Source organism: Hypanus sabinus, chromosome 4, assembly GCF_030144855.1.
Source record: "Hypanus sabinus isolate sHypSab1 chromosome 4, sHypSab1.hap1, whole genome shotgun sequence".
NCBI classification, from domain to species: Eukaryota; Metazoa; Chordata; class Chondrichthyes; order Myliobatiformes; family Dasyatidae; genus Hypanus; species Hypanus sabinus.
Genome location: NC_082709.1, coordinates 148,686,651 through 148,699,416, shown reverse-complemented (window position 1 = coordinate 148,699,416; position 12,766 = coordinate 148,686,651).

Sequence of the window (12,766 nt, the reverse complement as noted above, 5' to 3'; positions counted from 1 at the left end):
TTCACAACGAATAGCACACGTGACTTGTCGCGAGGGTTGCATACCATCGCAGATTTCAAAGCCAAACGTTGTGGTTATCGCCAACATCGCGGCCTCTCTCCCAGATGAGCTCAATCGCTTTATGCTCAGTTTGATGTCACTGACTCTGAGCCTCTGAGGGAAACCACTACTACAACCTGCAACCTGGTCATCCCTGAGGCTGAGGGATGTTTCCAACGAGTGGAGTCGCAAGGCTGCGGGACCGGACGGCATCCCAGGGTGAGTACTCAGGATGTGCGCAGCGCAACTGGCAGGTGTTTACTGACATTTTAAATCTCTCCCTCTCCCTCCTGCTTCACAACATCCACCATTGTCCCTGTACCAAAACAGACCAAGGTAACATGCCTGAACGACTGGCGCCCTGTCACACTCAATAATAAACACATGCTTTGAGAGGCTGCTCAAGGATTACATCTACAGCTTGCCACCACCCAAACTGGACCCCCTACAATCCACTTCCCGACACAACTGACTGACAGACGACACAATAGCCACTGCTCTACCTACCGTCCTTACACATCTGGAGAAGAAGGATGTTTATGTGAGAATGCTGTTCTTGGACTATAGTTCAGCATTCAAAACCATAAATCCACAGGAAGCTCAGAGACCTCGGCCTTGACCCTGCCTTGTGCATCTGGATCCCGGACTTCCTGTCAGATTGCAGGCAGGCGGTAAGAGTGTGTTTCCTCACCTCCGCCCCTCTGACTCTCAACACAGGAGCCCATCAGAGCTGTGTACTAAGTCCCTTCCTTTACTCCCTGTATAACCCATGACTTTGTTGCCAACCACAGCTCCAATTTGCTAATTAAATTTGCCAACAACACTGCGTTGATTGGCCTAATATCAAACAACAACGAGGTGGCCTAAGGGAAGAAGTCATCTCTCTGACACAGTGGTGACAAGAAAACAACCTCTCCCTCAATGTCGCAAAAACAAAGGAGCATGTTGTGGATTACAGAGGAGTGGAGACAGGGTAACCCCTATTGACATCAATGGATCCGGGATTGAAGGGGTAAACAGCTTTAAGTTCCTAGGTGTCCACATCACCAAGTATCTTACGAGGTCTGCACACACCAGCTGTGTGGTGAAGAAAGCACAACAGCGCCTCTTTCACCTCAGACAGTTGAGGAAGTTTGGTATGGGCCCCCAAATCCTAAGAACATTCTACAGAGGCACAATTGAGAGCATCCTGACTGGCTGCATCACTGCCTGGTACGGGAACTGTACTTCCCTTAATCGTAGGACTATGCAGAGGGTAGTGCAGACAGCCCAGCACAACTGTAGTGTGAACTTCCCATGATTCAGGAAATTTACAAAGATAGGTGTGAAAAAAGAAGGATCATTAGGGACCCAAGTCACCCCAAACACAATCTATTCCAGCTGCTACCATCTGGAAAACGATACTGCAGCATAAAAACCAGGATCAACAGGCTCCAGGACAGCTTCTTCCACCAGGCCGTCAGACTGATTAACTCATGCTGATTTGAGTGTTTTTGTATGTTACATTGACTGTTCTATTTATTATAAGTTATTATAAATTACTATGATTGCACATTGCACATTTAGATGGAGACATAAAGATTTTTACTCCTCATGCATGTGAAGGATATAAGAATTCAATTGAATTCAATTCAATTTGATTGCCCATTTCTTTATGTACTGTGCATTTGCAAAGCAAGAAGGTCTGGAAAATGATAGAAGGGTCCTTGTTAAGGTTCATACTGAGCAGCAGCGTACCAGAGGATTCTGATCTCTGGATTGTTTCCAGGGAAGTAGACGGACGCAGATATCATGTACTGCTGGCAAGACCATCAGTTTGGTGAAAGACACAGATTTTGGACTGCCGGACATTTGTTGGCTTTCCAGTACAATGAGGCATCCTTGTGGGAATGCTGTTGACTGGCACATTCCGGGGTTACAGGAGTACATGATAATGGTTATGCTGAGGGTCAGTGCTGCTGATCCAAAAGAGGGACTGTAGTCTAGGGTCCTTCTACTCTAAACATCGAGGGGCTAGGCCCTGAGTAGGAGTCTCTCAACATTTGACGCTTTGCTATTCCAGGAGCTGCATATAGAAAATATGCCTAAACTACAAATACAAGGAATCAATAACATTATGAATGTATTGACTGTCAGTACTCTGAATTTTCTTGCATACAGTATGTGTGAATAAAGCTTATTTTTGAAATTTTTAAATATTGCACGCTCCAGTCCCGGGCCTTACACACAACCCATTCTAATCAAATTCTAAAATGGAACTGATCCATCTCCAACTAAATCCCATGGATCTGGATCCAACACAGGAATAACTGGAAGTGGTTTGTTATTGTGACATGCTGACAAACAGTGAATAATTTGTCTTGCACACTACTAATTCAGATCAATTTATTATGAAGTGCATTGACGTGATACAAGTTAAATCAAAGATAAAGTGCAACAGCTGCTGAGAACGTGCAGTAGACAATAAGGTTCAAGATCGTAATGAGGTAGAATGTGAGGTAAAGAGCCCATCTTACCATACTAGGGAAACATTCAATAGTCTTATTACAGCAGGGTAGAAACTAGTAGCTTTCTGGTTTTTCTATCTTCTGCCTGATGGGTTAGTGGAAGATGTCCAGGGTGGGTCAGGTCTTTGATTACGTTGGTTGCTTTATTGAAGCAGCAAGGAGTATAGACATCGAGTCCATGAAGGGACTGGTTTCCATAATATGTCCATGTCTCTCTGCAGTTTCTTGCAGTCACAGGCAGAGCCATTGCCGTACCAAGCTGTGATGCATCTACAAAGGATACTTTCCATGGTACAGTGATGAAAATTGGTGAGGGTCAAAGGAGGCATGCCAAATTTCACTAGGCTCTTGGCGAAGAGGCATTGGCGAGCTTTCTTGTCCATAGCATCTACATTGTTGGACCAAGACAGGATATTGATGATGTTCGCTCCTAGGAATTCGAAACTTTCCACCGTCTCATTTTTAACACCATTGATGCAGACAGTAGTATGTGCAGGAACTCCCTCCCAAAGTCAATGACCAGCTCTTTTGTTTTGCTGACATTGAGGGAAAAGAGCGTCAAACATACAATTACAGTAACTAATACAACATTCCCAACTTCACCACTGATCTCTCGTGCTCCCCCATGCAGAATACCAAAACCTAACTAACAGCCTCTGTTGAGCAGAAAGCAAAATTAACACACATAGAGTAAAATGCCTAATCTAGACACTTCCTGCACACAAGCTACAAGTGCAGCCTCATGTCTTTCAAATTAATGTCATCACAATTATCATTGAAAAAGTGCTCAAACAAGTAACACTTTACATTAGAGCTCTTTTATCACCTGGAGCAATGAAATACTTTCCCATAGAATCAGTGTTTGGAAAGTAAAAAAAAATCATTGTGTAGTACAGCTAGAGGGAAATTTAGCTACATTTCCTCAGTGTCTTGTATAATGAGTGGAAAAAGATAGTAGGGTGTTCTATTTCTGGGACAAAACATCCCTCATTTCATTGAACAGAACAATGCACCATAAGACCACTAATATAACAAAACACTGGTTGTCAAGGAAATAAAAGTACCCTCCAGTAGGGTCTATGTAATTTGCATATTATTCACAATATTAATGAGATACACTATGCTACTATTTTTAAGAATCTTACAGAGTAACAACTGAGATACTCCTAACACAATGTTATATAACTCTTACACTTTTACTGGTATAGACTTCTATGACACTATAAGTTTCTTTTCCCCCAAACAATTAGCAAAGTCAAACAAGACCGTGAGTTTGCTTGTTAGACTATCAGGATGCACTGCATGGAATTAGGAGCGAGCAGCCATGAATTAAGCACGGGTGTTCCAATCATACTCATACTCCGTTTCAGAGATTAAGGGGAAAATGATTCCTGCTTCTGCTTCTCATCATTTTACCAGTAGTGATAACTGGATTACTGGGCTGAACAGTACTACCTGCTGTATTGAGTAGCAATCAGGTGACACTGCCAGTCATAGTTTGTGTCACTTGAACTAGAGGGTGCATGGCAAGAACAGAAAAATACCTGAACAAGAAATTGCAGGAGAAAGTAAAATACTTATTTCTTGATTTAACTCTGCATACGGACATCCAAGCTACCCTTCATTAATTTGTGACCTGTCATCAACTCACTCAGACGCCCATGATTCTCCCGAAGATAGTTCTCTCCTCTGCCACAATCAGCTGAGTGTTCTTCAGAGACAGTTAAAGGGCTGAGTTTTGAGTTCAAGATTTTGCTTGAGGAAAACGGGAAATTTTTTTTAAAAGGGTATGAATTCCTAAAGGTCAGGCCTTATTGGACCTCTGGTCCTAGACCCTCCCACTATTCGAAACTCCTTTGCAGATCCACCCTGTCTAGGTCTTTCAATGTTCAGAAGGATTCAGTGAGAACTCCCCCGCCCCCAACTCCTTCATGAGTATAAACCCAGATGTTAACCCTTTCATTCACTGGATCATTCTCATAAACCTCCTCTGGATCCTCTCTAATGCCAGCACATTCTTTCTCTGATATGGAGCCCAAAACTGCTCACAATACTCCAGATGTTATCTAACCAATGCTTTATAAAGCCTCAGTATTACATCTTTGCTTTTATATTCTAATTCTCATGAAATGAATGCTAATATCACATTTGCCTTCCTTACTACCGACTCAACCTGCAAGTTTAGAGAATCCTGCACTAGGACGCCCAAATCCCTTGGCACCTTTGATTTCTGAATTCTCTCCCCATTTAGAAAATAGTCTAGGCCTTTATTCCTTCCACCAAAGTGCATGGTCATATACTTTCCAACACCGTGTTCCATCTACTACTTCTATACCCATTCTCCCAATCTGTCCAAATCCTCCTGCGGACTACGTGTATCCTCAACCCTTCTTGCCCTTCCACCTGTTTTTGTATGATTTGCTAAGTCACAGAGCTGGAACAGAAGCTGAGTCACAGAGGAGGTTTCACTTTTTATCACCAAATTGTTTTTAATTTCAAGTAAGCGCTAATTCAAACTCGCCAATACATCAGCCTGTTGAATCAAATAGGTTTGAAATAATAGAAGTGATTTAGGTGAATAGAAAGCATCATTCCGAGACACAAGATATTCTGCAAATGCTGGAAGGCTTGAACAAAACCTGTCATCTTCCAACTTCTTACATCATCTGCCTATCCCGACGCATTAAACTCACCCTCACCCAGTCTCTCCTATCAGCTGCCAGCTTGAACTCCTTCCTGTCCAATCCTGATAAAGGGTCTCGGCCGAAATACTGATTATTTACTCCTTTCCATAGATTCTCAAAGTTCAAAGTAAACTTATTATTGAAATACATATGTACCTCTATATACAGCATTGAAATTCATTTTTTGTGGGCATACCCAATAAATCTAATAACCATAATAGAATCAATGAAAGCTCATAATAAAAGGTGGGCAACCAATGTGTAAAGGGCAACAAACTGAACAAATGCAAAAATAAAGAAAACAAAAGATATAATAAATAAATAAACAAATAAGCAATGAATATCAAAAACATGAGATGAACTGTCCTTCAAAGTATGCACGTGGATTGTGGGAACAGATCTGTGATGGGGCAAGTGACATTGAGTGAAGTTATCCACTCTGATTCAAGAGCCTGATGGTTGAGGGGTGGTAACTGTTCCTGAACCTGATGGTGTGAGTCCTGAGGCTCCTGTACCTTCTTCCTGATGGCAGCAGCGATAAGGGAGCATGATCTGGGTGGAGGGGGTTCCTGATGATGGATGCTGCTTTCCTGCGACAAGCTTCATGTAGATGTGCTCAGTGGTGGGGAGAGCTTAACCCAAGATGGACTGGGCTGTATCCACCACTTTTTGTAGGATTTTCAGTTCGAAGGTATTGGCGTTTCCATACCATGCCAATATGCAACCAGCCAAGATACTCGCCGCTACACCACTAGAAGTTCGTCAAAGTTTTAGATATCATGCCGAACCTTCACAAACTTCTAAGGACATAGAGGCACTACTGTGCTTCCTTCATAATTGTATTTACATGCTGGGTGCAGGACAGGTCCACTGAAATGCTAACACCAAGGAGTTTAAATTTGTTGACCCTTTCCACAGCTGATCACCTGATGAGAACTGGCTTGTGGATCTCTGGTTTCTTCCTCCTGAAGTCAATAATCAGCTTCTTGGCCTGGCTGACACTGAAAGGTTGTTGTTTGGCACCACTCAGCCAGATTTTCAATCTCCCTCCTATCTGCATCAGCACCTTTGATTCGGCCTACGACAGTGCTGTTAGCAGCAAACTTAAATATAGCAGAGGAACTGTGCTTAGCCACACAATCATAAGTGCAAAGTAAGTAGAGCAGGGGGCTAAATGCACAGCCTTGTGGTGCACCTGTGCTGATGGAGATTGTGGAGAATATGTTTTTGCTAATCCAAATTGATTGGGGTTTGCAAGTGAGGAAATCGAGGATCAAATTACACAAGGAAGTATTAAGGCCAAGGTCTTGAAATTTATTGATTAGTTTTGAGGGGGTGATTGTATTGAATGCCAAGCTGTAGGTAATAAAGAGCACCCTGATGTATGCATCTTTGCTGTCCAGATGTTCCAGGGTTGTGTGAAGAGCAATGGAATGGCACCTGCTGTAGACCTGTTGTGCCAGTAGGCAAAATGGAATGGATCCAAATCGCTTCTCAGATAAAAGTTGACAAGTTTCACCGTCAACCTCTCAAAGCACTTAATTACTGTGGATGTAAGTGCTATTGGATGTTAGTCATTGAGTCAGGTTCTTCTTTGGCACCGGTATAATTGAAATCTGCTTAATGCTGGTGAGTACCTCAGACTGCTAAAGTGAGAGGTTAAAGATCTCAGTGAATACTTCAGCCAGTTGATCAGCACGTCCTTTGTACTCAGCCAGGTACCCCTCTCTGGGCTGGATGCTTCCTGTGGGTTCACCCTCCTGAAGGATCCTCTCATGTTGTCCTGATAGACTGAAATCACAGGGCCATCGGGCGGGGGCTGTGGGAGTTTGTGATAGTTCTTTCACATTTTGATGGGCAAAGTGAGCATGGAAGGCAGAACACTCATCTGGAGGTGAGGCCCTGTTGTCACCCATGTCACTTGATTTCACTTTGTAAGAGTTGATAGTATGCTGCCTCACTTGCTGAGTTCCTGCAGCATTTTGTATGTGTTGCTCACTACAGCATGACTGTTTATTACAAACAAGCTCAGCAAACCTCTCCAGAGAATTGTTCCAACCCAGAGACTGTTACAGACAAAATTGTTCTGTATTTACTGAAGGGGGGGGAGCTGTACAGACACAATTACCCTTTAACAACTGACAGCAGAAGCATAGAATGTAAAGATAGTTTAGCTGCAAGAATCTAACACCAAGACAACACACACTAAATGCTGGAGGAACTCAACAGGCCAGGCAGCATCTATGGAAATGAATAAACAGTTGATGCTCTGAGCTGAGAGTCTTCTTCAGGACTGAGAAGCGAAGGAGGAAGACGCCAGAATGAAATCTAACACCAAGATTGGGAGACAGACTTGGCAGAATGGACTGGTTGTGATAATTTAAGAAAGGTTGTTGGGTGGAGAAAGAGAAATTAATAATGAGTCCAAGCATGCACCAAATATATGAGGGGTGATTGATAAGTTTGCGGCCTAAGGTAGAAGGAGATGAGTTATTAACTTCAAACTTTCTGCATAAGCACTCAAAGAGTTGAACTGCACGTGCCGGTAACAAGAGCTGTATAACTCATCCCCTCCTCTACTGCCACGATGAGGCCACTTTTAGGTTGGATGAACAACTCCTCATATTCCATTTGGTTAACCTCCTACCTGCTGGCATGAGCATTAATTTCTCTAATTTCTGGTAATTTTTCTCACTCTCCAATCCCTCTTCGTTCATTTCTCATTTGCCTCCCCTCTTACCTCATCTCTTCTCCTCATTTGCCTATCCTCCAGCATTTTGTAAGCGTTATTCTTGATGTTCATGCATTAGGTGGAAGCTACCCAGATGGAATTTGAGGTGCTTTGTCAGGCAGTTCTGTTCTTACTGCAGCAAAAGACACTGTCACCTTACTGTGATATACTGTGGTGAGCTCTGAATTTGTTTTCTCACCAACAAGTTAATCGAAGAATCCAGACAATGCATTTTGTCCAAAGCAATCTGCCCAGAGGCTATCACTTTTAAAGAAGGTGGCCCCTGAGATCTGACCATGGACATTTACCTTCTGACACTCAAATGCCTGATTCCAGAAATGGTATGTTCCTGCAGTCACTGCTGAGCTCCCAAAGCTCTCCAGGATCATTGTGGATACAGTGACTGAAGAGTCTGTTACGTACCCCGTAACTGGGTCACTTACCAGCAAAGATAGAGAGGTCCGTTGAAGTCTGATGGTACTATTTTTAACAGTATTTATTGATAAAAATACACAAAAATAATATCAATGCAAACATACAGATGATATACATCGTCAATACTAAATCTAAAAGCGCGGGTATAATAATAATCAGTAAGAAATAGCTCTATCGTTGTCTAGGGGATAATGTATTGTCCAATGGAAATATAAAAGTCACTTTAGTTCATTCAAGCTGCAGCGTTTTGATTTGAGAGAAAGACGGGTTAAAACTTGCCCATTCCTTTTATGATGTCAATCTTTCGAGAGTCGTTGGGAGTTGATTTCCCCGTTGTTAGCTAAAAACCATTCTTCCATGGTAAAGGCACACCGATTCCGGGGCAAATGGAAACGGACGCACGTGGCCTTCCCACCGGCTTCTGCTGGTACGGGATCGCTAGCGTTTCTTCTGGTGCGTCTGAGGGGCTGTTCCCACAGACCCTCTTTTATCCTGACTCACAGGGTCTCAGATGTCAATCAGGTTGAGATGATGCAATCCCTCCACCAACCTCCCCCTCGGTTCATTGCCTGGGGGCTTCGATGCATCGTACAGGATGCAATACACAATTCCGTCTCCAAGAGACAATAGCCGGTATCAATGGGTCTGCCTTTCGGAGGCCAGGACACATTCCAGTTCTGTGGATTCTGCATGTTTTTCTCTCATTTCCTGGGACTCCCGAACTGACTCAATAGTGATCTTGCGATTCTCACAAAGGAGGGGGCTACCCCGCACCCTTCGGCCCCTCAGAGCTGTGGTACATTCGTAACAAGTCAAAGAGCACTTGCAGGGCCCCCAAAAATTGTGCTTTCAAATCCATTTTCTTCATGATGTAATTTCACTACAAATATCTTGGCATTTGCTGCTTCTTCTTTGGTTATGAATATGGCAATGCTCATTATCTTCATGATTTGATCTGTACAAACAGTATGCAAGGCAGGCTTCTCATTATATCTTGATATATGTGACAATAACAATAAACCAACCAAACCAAAAAAAATTTGTGTGGGTGCATAATGCTGTTTTTGTAATTTAACGCAGAAAAATCTAAAATTCTAAATAGAGAAAAAAAATTATGATTGAGCTTTTAACCATGAGTTGTTTCTCATTTCATTGTGATTGTGTTTGGGGAACAAACAAAAAATTATTTCTGGTACCTCTCTTTCATATTCTATAGTAGATCCTTTTTATTATTTAATTTTAAAAGTGTTGTGTGTAAAATTTTACTCTGTTATTTTATAACTAAAAAGTATGCAATATGTGCTAACTAGTTTATTTTTTGCTCTGTAAATTTACGGTCTATAAGGTTTGTTGTCGAGGGAATTCACCCGTTCGCTGCTGAATTCCAGAGAAAACGAAGGCTTCCAAATAATCCACATGGATTACTTATTGCAGGGAGACAGTCAAATTAAATATTTTTGAAAGTAAAAAACATTATTTTCTTCTTGCGCAGCCCCTTCAGGACAGGAATGACTCTGAGGTTCTGAGGTAACTAATAAATCCTATGCAAGACCTGTAGACTATCACAGGTGGGACAGGTGAAGGGTGATGGAAGGGAAGGCATTCCTTTTGCTCAGTTCCTTCCCAGATTTCACTTATTTGTGCAGAAATGTACCAGGAATTCCCATGAGTTGTGGAGAAAGTTACTTTTTCCAAGAAGTTTTTTCAAGACGTCCTTGAAATTATCCCCTTGCAAATGGCACAAAAAGGGTGGAGTTGTGGTAAGCAAGGAAGGTTGTCTAAATCTGCAGTGTGACACAGACAAGTTAGAAAAATGAGCAGAGCATTGGCAGATCGAATTTAATCCCATCAAGTGTGAGGTGGTGCATTTTTAAAGTAAAGTAGGTAGGATATACACAGCAAATTATAGAGCATGAAGAAACTTTGATGAACAAAGAGACCTAAGGGTCCTAATCTGCACAACTCTAAAAGTGGCATAGGTAGGTTGGGCGTAGAATATTTGAATTAAAGTGCAACTTTAGAGAACTGTGGTTAGGACATACTTGTAGTATTGTATGCATTTCTGATCACCATACTATAAGAAGGATATGGTTATGCTGGAGAGAATACTGAGAAAATTCTCCAGATTCTGCCTGGATTAGAGGGCATTAGTTATGGGGAGAGGTTGGATAGGCTAGGCTTATTTTCACTGGAGAGAAGTAGGCTCAGGAGTGACCTGATAAAAGTTTATAAAAGTATAGATGTTGTAAATAAGGTAGATAGTCAGAATCTTTTATCGCATAATAGGTATCAACCATAAGAGGGCATAAGTCTAAGGTAAGAGGAAATAGTTTTAAAGGGGTTGTGAGAGTTAAGTTTGAAACACAGAGAGTGAATGACATCTAGAATATGTTGTCAAAGGAGGTGGTGAAATCTGATGCAATTTTTCTGCTTGAGGCATTTAGACATTTAGGCATTTAGAGATTTATGTGGTAAAGGCATCGACCATTGACCTGTTTCGCTGAATATAGTAAGTAATAATTGAACTTTTAAACATGGGTTGTTCTTAATTTCATTATGATTATGGTAGTGAACAAAAAAGATTCTTTCTGGTACCTCACTTCCACATTCTACAGTGGATATTTTTATTGGAGTGCTTTTTACTTTAGGGATCTGAGCAATGGGGCCCACCCATCAAAGCTGGATGAACGCAATCAGAGCCTTGATGTTCGGGATGTTGGTCTGGCCCAGGCCACTGACATTCTGGTCCTTGGGTGTCAGGTTTGTGAATGTTCTCAACAGTGCTGAAGAGTCCATGACTGACATGGCTATCCCCTGGTTGTCCTCTCCACCCATCGTCTGTTCTTGAAGTTATTTATTGGACCTTGCCCTTCAGATCCTGTAGATTTGTTTATTCTTCTTGAGTTGAGATAGTGCTTTCAGTTTGAAAATGTAAATTAAAACCAAATCATCAAAGGAAGCCATAAACAAAGCAAATGTCATAATCGTCTATTTTTAAAAATTAATCTTCATGCTAAGGTCAATATCATTTTCAAATATAATTAGACAAATGCTAGCATGCATAAAGCAAGTAGTAAAAACACCTATGGCACATTGTTGATCATCATTTCTAGATGTTGAAAGAAATAGTGAATCTGATTAAGACTCAGCTTAGCTGACAACTCATCCTTTGCATTCAGCTTTGGTTATTGGGAAATCCTGGCACAGTGTAGGGTAATGAAGCTGAGCCATAATGTCTTAACTCCAGGTTATAGGGAAAGATTAGAAGATCTAATGTTTTTCATTGGTATAAATTATTTTGCATCCATTCACCGATTTTGCATGGCTTTGGGGATAAAGGGATAATGGATATCAGCAACCTTCAATAATGATGTAATTTTGCAGCTCTATAAAACCCTGGTTAAAGCACACTTGGAATATTGTGCTCAGTTCTGTCATCTCATTCTAAGAAGGATGTAGAAGCTTTAGAGAGGGTGCAGAGGAGTATTTCTGGGATTCTGCCTGGATTAGAGAGCACGTCTAATGAAGATACAGTAGTTGAATCAAACTAGGGCTTTTTACTTTGAAGCAAAGGAGGATGAGAGGTGATTTGATAGAGATGTACAAGATGATAAGAGACATGGATGGTGTGGATAGCCAGATACTTTTTGGTCAGGGTGAAAATGGATTATACAAAGAGACATGATTTTAAGGTGATGTAAGGGAAGTATAGAGCGGATGTTAGAGGTAAGTTTTTTACACAGAAAGTGGTGGGTGCGCGGAATGCCCTGTCAGTGATGGTGGTAGATACAGATATATTAAGGACATTCAACAAGCTCTTTGATTGGTACATGAATGACAGTTAAATAGAGGGTTATGTAGAGGGAAGAGTTAGATTGTTGTTAGAATAGGTTAAAAGGTCAACACTGCATCATGGGCCAAAGGTTCCGTACTGTGCTGTTCGGTTTTATGTTTTATGTTCAATAAGCCTTCTATTTCATGGAACTGAAACATGTTCATAGACTCCAGAAACTGAGGTGAGATTGTGTTGGCTGGTGGTTCTTTAGGATGATGGATCTGTGGGAGTATCTGTGATAGAGGGCACTGGAATAACATTCATCTTCACAATCCTTGGAAGTTTTAAACTGGTTTTGTTAGTTTTCTTAGCTAACTATTACCCAGCTCCTAGTTCACAGCTTAAAAGATTTTAAGAGAAAGAAATGTGAATGTTGAATAGGGTATTTGATACCACTTGAGGTTTAAAATGAGGGGGAAATAAATATAAATATTGATTGGAAGCTGCATTCATTTGAAAGTGAAAGGGATAATTTGCATAAATAGGACAACAACACCAAAGCAAAGAGAAAGGAAGACAGAAGAAAGAAGTGCTC